This window comes from Panthera uncia (assembly GCF_023721935.1).
Source record: "Panthera uncia isolate 11264 chromosome B3 unlocalized genomic scaffold, Puncia_PCG_1.0 HiC_scaffold_1, whole genome shotgun sequence".
NCBI classification, from domain to species: domain Eukaryota; kingdom Metazoa; phylum Chordata; class Mammalia; order Carnivora; family Felidae; genus Panthera; species Panthera uncia.
In genome coordinates this window covers 92,722,110-92,733,346 of record NW_026057582.1, presented here as the reverse complement: position 1 = coordinate 92,733,346, position 11,237 = coordinate 92,722,110, and positions in this window count along the sequence as shown.

The window sequence follows — 11,237 nt, the reverse complement described above, 5'->3', positions numbered from 1 at the left end:
ACCCAGTATGTGATCTATCTTGGAGAATGTTCCATGTGCACTCGAGAAGAAAGTATATTCTGTTGCTTTGGGATGCGGAGTTCTAAATATATCTGTCAAGTCCTTCTGATCCAATGTATCATTCAGGGCCCTTGTTTCTTTATTGATCCTGTGTCTAGATGATCTATCCATTGTTGTAAGTGGAGTATTAAAGTCCCCTGCAATTACCACATTCTTATCAATAAGGTTGCTTATGTTTGTGAGTAATTGTTTTATATATTTGGGGGCTCCGGTATTCGGCGCATAGACATTTATAATTGTTAGTTCTTCCTGATGGATAGACCCTGTAATTATTATATAATGCCCTTCTTCATCTCTTGTTACAGCCTTTAATTTGAAGTCTAGTTTGTCTGATATAAGTATGGCTACTCCAGCTTTCTTTTGACTTCTGGTAGCATGATAGATTGTTCTCCATCCCCTCAGTTTCAATCTGAAGGTGTCCTCAGGTCTAAAATGAGTCTCTTGTAGACAGAAAATAGATGGGTCTTGTTTTTTTATTCATTCTGATACCCTATGTCTTTTGGTTGGAGCATTTAGTCCATTTACATTCAGTGTTATTATAGAAAGATATGGGCTTAGAGTCATTATGATGTCTGTAGGTTTCATGCTTGTAGTGATGTCTCTGGTACTTTGTCTCACAGGATCCCCCTTAGGATCACTTGTAGGGCTGGTTTAGTGGTGATGAATTCCTTCAGTTTTTGTTTGTTTTGGAAGACCTTTATCTCTCCTTCTATTCTAAATGACAGCCTTGCTGGATAAAGGATTCTTGGCTGTGTATTTTTTCTGTTCATCACATTGAAGATTTCCTGCCATTCCTTTTTGGCCTGCCAAGTTTCACTAGATAGATCCATCACTAGTCTTATTGGTCTCCCTTTATATGTGAGAGCACATTTATCCCTAGCTGCTTTCAGAATTTTCTCTTAGTCCTTGTATTTTGCCAGTTTCACTACGATATGTCGTGCAGAAGACCAATTCAAGTTAAGTCTGAAGGGAGTTCTCTGTGCCTCTTGGATTTCAATGCCTTTTCCTTCCCCAGATCAGGGAAGTTCTCAGCTGTGATTTCTTCAAGTATACCTTCAGCACCTTTCTCTCTCTCTGCCTCCTCTGGAATCCCAATTATGCTTATATTATTACATTTTATCGCATCACTTAATTCTCTAATTATCCCCTCATACTCCTGGACTTTTTATCTCTCTTTTTCTCAGCTTCCTCTTTTTTCATAATTTTATCTTCTAATTCACCTATTCTCTCCTCTGCCTCTTCAATCCGGGCTGTGGTTACCTCCATTTTATTTTGCAGCTCATTTACAACATTTTTTAGCTCCTCCTGACTGTTTCTTAGTCCCTTGATCTCTATAGCAATAGATTCTCTGCTGTCCTCTATTCTTTTTTCAAGCCCAGCAATTCATTTTATGACCATTATTTTAAATTCATTTTCTGTTATATAGTTTAAATCGTTTTTGATCAGTTCGTTAGCTGTTGCTACTTCCTGGAGTTTCTTTTGAGGACAATTCTTCTGTTTCATCATTTTGGATAGTCCCTCGAGTGGCGCAGAACTGCAGGGCTCTTCCCCTGTGCTGTCTGGAGTAACTTGCATTGGTAGGCGGGGCCGCAGTCAGACCTGATGTCTGCCTCCAGCCCACCGCTGGGGCCACAGTCAGACTGGTGTGTACCTTATCTTCCCCTCTCCCAGAGGCAGGATTCTCTGTGGAGTGGTGTGGCCCCTGTCTGGGCTACTTGCACACTGACAGGCTTGTGGTGCTGCTTCTATGGGATATGGCGTATTAGCCGGGGTGGATTGGCAAGGTGCACAGGGGCGGGAGGAGCAGACTCAGCTTGCTTTGCCTTCAGTGGTCTGCTTCGGGAGGGGGCTTGTGGCACTGGGAGGGAGGCAGACCCTCGGAGGGATGGATCCACAGAAGCACAGCATCCGTGTTTGCACGGTGCAAGCCAGTTCCATGATGGGAACTGGGATTCCCATCTGATATATGGGATTTTGGCTGGGGGATGGGCGAGGGAGATGGCGCTTCCCAGCACCTTTGTTCCCCGCCAAGCTGAGCTCTGTCCTCCGGGGCTCAACAACTCTCCCTCCCATTGTCCTCTAGCCCTCCCGCTCTCTGAGCAGAGCTATGGACTTATAACATTCCAGATGTTAAGTCCCGCTGGCTGTCAGAACACACCCCGTCTGGCCACTCAGCTTTTGCAAGCCAGACTTCAGGGGCTCTGCCTTGCCTGGCGGGCTATACCCCTACACCGACCTGGCTCCCTCCCGCCAGTCCGTGTATTGCGCACCACCTCTCTGCCCTTCCTACCCTCTTCTGTGGGTCTCTTGTCTATGTTTGGCTCTAGAGAATCCATTCTACTAGTCTTCTGGCGGTTTTCTGGATTATTTAGGCCGATGTGGGTGGAATCTAAGTGATCAGCAGGACGCGGTGAGCCCAGCGTCCTCCTACGCCGCCATTTTCCCTGCTCTTCTTCCTGAACATTTTGTAATAATTTTGTTTCATACATGGTCACAGAAATATGCCTATACAAACGTGCTTGCAACATTTAGAACTAGATTAAAAGGAGTCAGTTTAGAACTTCAGTTTTTTGGGGGTATGTGGGTCGGTCAGTCAGTTAAACATCCGACTTCAGCTCAAAGGTTGTGATCTCACAGTTTGTGGGTTCGAGCCCTGTGTCGGGTCTGCACTGACAGCTCAGAGCCTGGAGAATGCTTCTGTTTCTGTATCCCTCTCTCTCTGCCCCTCTCCTGTTCATTCTCTCTCTCTCTCTCTGTCTCAAAAATAACAGAAATTAAAAAAGGGAAAAAAAGAACTTTAGTTTTTTTTGTTAACCCCTAACACATATCAGCACACCCTCATACATGTACATACATGCCGTCACTACCATCACTGTTGGAGCCAGACCCCCTGAGAGCTTTCTTGTTTCTGCCCCCAGATATGAATTCTTTATTACAGGAAGGGATACCATGAGGAAGTGTTGATTTCTGTCTCCTGTCACCTCTCTATGGGCATGTGATGTTAGGGGGGCCAGTCCTCTGACCATCTTAGCCATCCGTAAGTGTACTATACAGTACTTGGTGATCCGAATACCATAGTGCCTGCTCTCTTGGCAGTAAGAACACTATGTTCATTTTATTCTGTAAGTCTAGGGCCAGGTTAACTTATTGCTCCCTATTTAAAATTTTATTTTTTCAAGAACTAATTCATTTTTTTTTCATTTATTTTTTCAAGAACTAATTCATTTCTCCAGAGGCATAGAATGGTCTGTTTACCACTCAGCAGGCCATACCTAGCTTTGATAACTAATTCCAACTATTGTTTAGTTCTTATCCCTTATCTCAATGCCACTAGCCTTCTATCCCCATAACCACCATCTGCCACTCCCCAGAGGATGTGTTTTTTTGTTTTCTGAGGCTTTGGGAAGATATGTAAGTTCTAAAATATTGGTGATTTTTACTAACTCAATTTACATAATGTACCCCCAATACAGTTAATAACTATTTGGCTTAATAAACATTTCTTGAGTTCTTACTATGTTCTAGGCACTTTGCCAGGCTTTAAAATAAAAAAAAAAACTAAAAATGAATTAGAATTATGTACAGCTCTAACAGAGGCACAAAAAACAGTGGCTTAAACAAGACAGGGGTTTATTTCCCTTTCATGTAAAAATCTAGACGTAGAAGTCCATGGCTGGCGAGGGGGCTCCATGATTGTCTGGGACTCAGTGGAAAGCTTCCAACTTTCTACTGTGCCATCCCTAGGGATGAAGCTCATCCTCATGTTCCAAAATGTTGTTTCAGCCATCACATCTATATTTTAGGGAAATAGGATAAAGGAAGGATGAGGCATAGAGGGTATGATAGCTACCCTTTAAAAAAAAGTTCCAGAAACTGCTGTGTATTTCACCTTCAGCTAACATCTCATTAGCAACACAATTTCCCAGCTGAAAACTCAAGATTCTATAATGAGGAGAGAGCAGATAAGGGAGAAGGCAATCAACAATTGGCATCAAGACACAGTCCCTGCCCTCTGGACAGGAAAGGTAAGGAAATACCTATCAGAATGCATAACAGGGGATCTAATTAACAGTGGGCAAAGCTTCCCAGAGATGGGGGCTTCTGAAGTGAACTTTCAATGAAGAGTAGAAATTAGTCAGGCAAAGGGTGTGGTGGAGGTGGTGCTGATGGTGGTTAGGGAAGTCCTACATAGGATAAGTAGCAAGTTTCCAGAGGCTGAAAGATCAAAGGAACTACTAGCACTGTAGGGTGGTTGCAATATATATTTAGAGGTCAGGAATTCTGAAAGATGAAGTTGGAAAGATAAGCAGGGGTCAGTTCATATCTAGTCTACTCTGCATAACAATTATTTATAGTGACAAAATATTTTGGATAAAATTAGTTCCATTTAAGCTCTCACTTAAATGTTTATCAACCATTAAACATTGATATTTAAGAAAATCAGGGGCGCCTGGGTGGCTCAGTCGGTTGAGCATCCGACTTTGGCTCAGGTCATGATCTCACGGTCCGTGAGTTCGAGCCCCGTGTCGGGCTCTGTGCTGATGGCTGAGAGCCTGGAGCCTGTTTCAGTCTGTGTCTCCCCCTCTCTCTGACCCTCCCCTGTTCATGCTCTGTCTCTCCCTGTCTCAAAAATAAATAAAATGTTAAAAAAAATTTTTAAAAGAAAAAAAAAAAGAAAATCAGTAATATTTGTAGAGCATCTTACTTTTCACAGTACAATCATAAATAGCGCCTGCAAAGATAGGAGCCATTTGCTACAATTCTTCTAAGATGATCAGTCTTCTCAGAGCCTGGCAACAAAAGAATCTAACTAGATCAAAACTTACCTGGGGCACCTGGGTGGCTCCATCAGTTGAGCGACCAACTTCGGCTCAGGTCATGATCTCATAGCTTGTGAGTTCGAGCCCCGCCTCGGGCTCTGTGCTGACAGCTCAGAGCCTGGAGCCTGATTCAGATTCTGTGTCTCCCTCTCTCTCTGCCCCTAACCCACTCACATTCTGTCTCTGTCTCTGTCAAAAATAAATAAAAATTAAAAAAAATTTAAAAAAACCCAATTTACCTTATTCACTTGCTTATAAGATTCATCTCTGCCTCCTCAAAAAGGTGTTTGAAAATTGCCCTGGGTTCAGTGTATCCATATTAGAGACAAAAAGCTAAAAAGTTTAAGGTGTGAGTTAAATAGTGAAAATTCTGAGGTGTAGTCACCAAGAAGATAGTAATTTGATGCTGTCTCTAGCAGAGAAGGACATTCTTTTAGGGTTCTGAACTCAATTCCAATGCCCCACCTCCCCGCCAACATCAAGCAATTCTCAGAGACCAGCAGGGTCTCCAAGAATTCAACTCAATTCTGATACTATCTACGCAGAGATAGTATCAGATTCTCAGATTAAGGGTTGTCCTGAAAGACAGCCTTTCACTCCCCACTTCAGATGCTAGTTGCAAGCCCCAGGCTGTTAACCTGTGCCTCTGAACCAACCAGCTACTGATTAAAGGTTCCAGTGACCTCCTCCTTAGGTTAGATTCATTTGTTAGAGGAGCTCACAGAATTCAGGGAAACATTTACTTACATTTACCAGTTTATTAAAGGATATGACAAAAGATACAAACCAATAGTTAGATGAAGAGATACATAGGGCATGGTCACAAATGAAAGAGCCTCTGTCTTCATGGAGCCTGGGGCCCAGTTTGGTGGCATGTAGAAGTGTTCTGGTTTCTCAAACATGGGAGCTCTTCAAAAAAGGACCAGTACTTTGCCTTCTTGAGTTTTTAATGGAGGCTTCATTAATTGTCATGACTGATTAAGTCATTGGCCTTAGGCTAGCTCAAACTTGAGCCCCTCTCTCCTCCCTGGAAGTGAGGTGGGAGCAGGGTGGGACTGAAAGTACCAACCCTCTAGTCACTGGCTTGTTTCTCTGGCAACGAGCCTCCATTCTTAGGTGAGGTCCAAAAGTCACCTCCTCAAGAGACACTTTTTATCACTCTCGACACTTACGAAATTCCAAGGGTTTGGGGGGCTGTGAGGCTGGAACTGCAGATGAAGACAAAATATATATAAGAAATATATTTTGGTCATCTGAATGACCAAATATATATGTCTTATAAATCACAAAACTGCAAGGATCATTGCAAATACATAAAAATTTTCATCCTATAAGGGCATTCTTAATTCAAACAAAGCAAAAATGATAAATCAGTGGTCATAGAAATGATCAGAGGTAGAATTTGGGTCTGTAATAAAGACTGTTTGCAAAAATGGCTATAATAATTCCTCCTATATCCCATTGTAACATGACTTTTCTGTTCCTCCCATCAAAAGATGGGATTTATTGCCCTCTCTCTTGAATCGGGGTGACCCTGTGACTTGTTTTGACCAAGGAACATGATGGAAGGAACTCTGTGTATGATCTTCAAGCCTGGGCCTGAGACTGGTATGGAAGTCTGTCTAGCCTACGGAGGGACTGTGGTGAGGGAAAACAAGGCACCCCAGCTAACAACTAGCATCAACCCTCAGCCATGAAGCCATCTTGGACCTTCTATCCCAGGTGATGCCTCCAGCTGAATGCAAATCCATGAGTGAGCCCAAGTGAAACCAGCAGAACTCTTTGCCTGATCCATAGAGTGTAAGAAATGATAAATCATTGTTGTTTTAAACCACTAAGTTTCAGAGTAGTTTGTTACACAGTAATAGATAACTGAAATAGGATCATTCCCTCTATATTTTAGATTAAAATACGTTACCACTACATCTTGTGACTCAAAAACAATGAAGGCATTGCTATTACATCAATTTCAGTCTGTATAATAGACTTCGCAAAATGAATTAGTAATAGGGAGTCAGGGTGTTCATTACCATCAACTGAAGAAAATAGCAGCTTAAAGTGTTAGACATCTCTAAGAAAACTATAAGGTCTCTACAACTAGAAGAAACATTTAGAAACATGGTTATTAGAAATAGAAAGTAGATGGGGCACCTGGGTGACTCAGTTGGTTAAGCGTCCGACTTCAGCTCAGGTCACGATCTTACTGTTCGTGGGTTTGAGCCCCACGTTGGGCTCTGTGCTGACAGGTCAGAGCCTGGAACCTGCTTCAGATTCTGTGTCTTCCTCTCTCTCTGCCCCTCCCCAGCTCATGCTCTGTCTCTGTCTCTGTCTCTCTCAAAAAAAAAAAAAAAAAAGTTAAAAAAAATTTTAAAAAAGAAATGGAAAGCAGAATCAGACTTATACAATATGATCTCACTCATATGTAGAATGTAAAAATTAAAACAAATGAATAAATAAATAAAAATATGGGTATTAGATCCCTGAAACAAATTACTCTCTTGGGAAACTCAATACTAAACTCAATATTAAAACTCAATATTTAAAACATACAGATAGTTCACCAGTAAAGAACAGATAATCACAGATATATCAAAGATCAACATTATAGCACCTATATTTGTGAGTAGAAATTCATTTACCTCTGTAGATAGGAATAAGATTGACAAAAATGATGCCTCTTGATACTTGAAGATAAAATCCCTGAGTTGTGTGGTGTGGCAGTTACCCTGCAAGAAGGCCCCCAGTGATTCCCATTTCCTAGTATTCACTCTCTTGGGAAATATTCTCCATAAATCATGGCTAGCCTGTGTATCTGGTAGAATGTGGTGGAAGAGGTGGTATGTGACTTCTGAGGCTAGGTTATAAAAGATATTGCAGTTTCTACCTTGATCTCTCCCTTGGATCACTTGCTCTTGGGAAGCCAACTGCTAGGTCTTGAGTACACTCATGCAGCCCTGAGAGGACACAGTGAGGAACTGAGGCCACTAGTATCATCTTGCCAGCCACGACAGTGTGTCATCTTGGAAAGTCTTTTTTTTAGTCTCAGTCAAGCCTCCAGATGACTGTAGTTCGGGCTGACACTCCTTTTAAAGATAGGTTTATTGAGGTTATAGATTATTTACCATAACATTCAGTAATCTTAAGTGTAAAATTCAATGATTTCTAGTAAATGTATAGACTTGTGCAATTATGACCACAATCTAAATTTAGAATATTTCCATCATGCCAAAATAAACCCCATGCCCATTAGCAGTTACTTCCCTCTCCTCTACCAGCCCCAGGCATCCACTAATGTATTTTCTGTGTCTATATATTTGTCTTTTCAGAAAACCCAATCTAAATGGAATCATGAAATATGTGGTCTTTATGTCTAGCTTTTTTTTTTATTAAAATTTTTTTTTTAAGTTTATTTATTTTGAGAGAGACAGAGACTCTCTGTGAGCAGAGGAGGGGCAGAGAGAGAGGACGACCAAGAATCCCAAGTAGGCTCTGCACTGTTAGCACAGAGCCCCATTCAGGGCTTGAACTCACAAAACCATGAGATCGTGACCTGAACCAAGAGCCAGATATTTAACCAACTGAGACACAGGCATCCCTGTGTCTAGCTCCTTTTTAAGTGTCTAGCTGACATTTTGAGAGACTCTGTACTAGAACCTCCCAACTAAGCCACTACTGAATTCTTGATGTGCAGAAACTGTATGTCTATTGTTGAAGTTAGCCACTAACTTTGGGGATAATTTATTACACAGTAATAGATATCTAGTACACATGAGTATGTGATTACTGCTGGGAAACTAAGTCCCTCTGACATCCGGTGTTCCATTAAACCCAGTCCCAGAGGTACAACATTTCTTATCATTAAAACTTGCGGACATGAGAAATTATACCTTACAGTTGTTTTGGCAGGTTCTGTTAATGACACAAAATTGATACTTTTAAACTGATACTTTTTCTAATTTTTAAAAGAAAGCCATTTCCAGATCAGAAGAAAGTATCCCCACTTTATTTTTAGGTCTATGCAAAAGGTTAGATGAATGAAGAAGAAATGAATTGTGGGCAATTAAAATGTGGTGGGTGGGCTACTAAGGAAACTTGCCTGGAAGGAGTTTTGGTTGGTTGGATTGGACAACAAAAGGTTTGGGTGTAATTCCAGGAGACTTAGTCAGTTGCATCCCTGAAATGTTGCTATCAAGAAGTCATTTAAAGGATTCAAGAGGGTAGAGAGGAACAAGTAGACGCAGGCTTCAGATTTTGAGTTGATACCAAAAGGAAGAAGGAAGAGGTTTACAGTTTTACAACTGTGCAATGGGTCAAAACTTCACGGAATGCTGTAAAACAAGAGCCAATTGTGAAATGGTTTAAATAATATGGAGTTAGTAATGTTCTTGACAATATCAGCATAGTTTATTGTTTGATGATGGTTTTGACTCAGTTTCTATGCAGTGAAAGTTGAAGATTAAGAGATTCTTCTAGAATCTAGTAATAGCAATGGCTTTAAAGCTTTGAAAATATTTCTCTGATTCTCTGAGGGTGAAGATCAAAATCTTCACAATGTTCATTTCTTGTTATGCAGGTATTATTCACTAAAATACTAGCCTCTGTAACACATATTGAATTTTTCCCTGCTAGTCAAAGTGCATTATTATTTAATAAAATACTTGCCTTAACCCTAAGTATGAGCATGATGTTGAAATTTCTTCAAATTTATTATTTTACTGTATGTTTTGTTCTGGTTTTTACTGAAATGTTTGTCTATATGTATTAAACCTTCTTATAAAAATTTATTTAAATTTGTTTTATTTAACCCTGCTTGCTTTATACCAATATATACTGATATGTGCTACATATATATATATATACATATGGTATACACACACACACATATAAGACATATATACACATATATGCACACACATATATATATATAAGAATTCTCTCAAATTTATTTGATACTGTGGCATACTTTTCAGTTGCTAGTACTAAGACATAGCACCAGTTTTTGCCTTCATGATACTTCAAGTATAACGTTGGTCTTCATTAAATGAATATTTTTGTGTGTGTTTTGTTGTCTACTATATTTTCACCATTTTTTTTAAGCTATGTGACTTAGTTCCTTTATTCATGTTTGTGGTATATAATTAAATATACAAAATCTGTGATTCCCTAGAACTTAGTATACTACACTACACTATATATGTAGTACTTTCCTCCACAAAACTACTGTAAAATATTTTAAACACTTTCATAAACACAAATAAATATGTGTACAATGAAAGGTACTTATCTACCCCATAAATTTTTCTTGCAAGACTGGGTGCTCTTATTCAAATCTTGACTTTCAGCAAATAAAGTAGAGTTGACCCTTAAACAATGGGTTTGAAATGTGCAGGTCCACTTATACACAGAATTTTTTTGATACAGTTCAGTATAGTAGATGTATTTCTCCTTACGATTTTCTTAAAAACACCTTTTTTTCTCTAGCTTACTTTATTGTAATGCATATAACATACAAAATATGTGTTAATAAACTTTTTTTGTTATCTGTAAGGCTTCCTGTCAATAGTAGTCTATTAGTAAAGTTTGGGGAGAGTCAAAAGTAATATGTGGATTTTTTACTGCACTGGGGGTTGACTCCCCTAACCCCTGCATTGCTCAAGGATCAGCTGTGCTATGATTCAGGTGCTGGGAAACAGAGAAAATAAGATCAATTGATCCTGACATAAAATATCTAAGACTCTAGTTGAAGAAACGGACACAAAACAATAAGTGATATATATGTGTGCTTCAAGAGGAGGAAGCCTAAAGTATTGGGGGGGGGGGGATAAGGAAGGCTTTACTGAATAGGTGACTTTTTAAAAATTTTTAAAAATGTTTTATTTATTTTTGAGAGAGAGACAGGGTATGAGCGAGGGAGGGGCAGAGAAAGAGAGGGAGACACAGAATCTGAAGCAGGCTCCAGGCTCTGAGCGTTCAGCCCAGAACCCAACGATTCGGGGCTTGAACTTGTGGGGCGTGAACCACAAGATCATGACCTGAGCTAAAGTCGGGTGCTTAACAGACTGAGTGAGCCACCCAGGTGCCCCTAATAGGTGACTTTTAAACTAAACTGTGGTTTATAGGGTCAATAAGAGGAAGGGCATTCCAGACAAAGCAAAGAGCATGAACCAAGACAAGCATAAAAGAACATAGTATGCTCTGAAAACAGCAAATAGCTCAGTGGAGCTGGAGAATAGTGGATGTGAAGGAATATCCTGAGATAAAACAGGAAGATTCCACAGAAGCCAGAATGAATGGGTTTGTCAGCCAAACTAAGGAGGTTAGACTTTAACCAGCAAGGGGTGGAGATTTTAAGTGGAG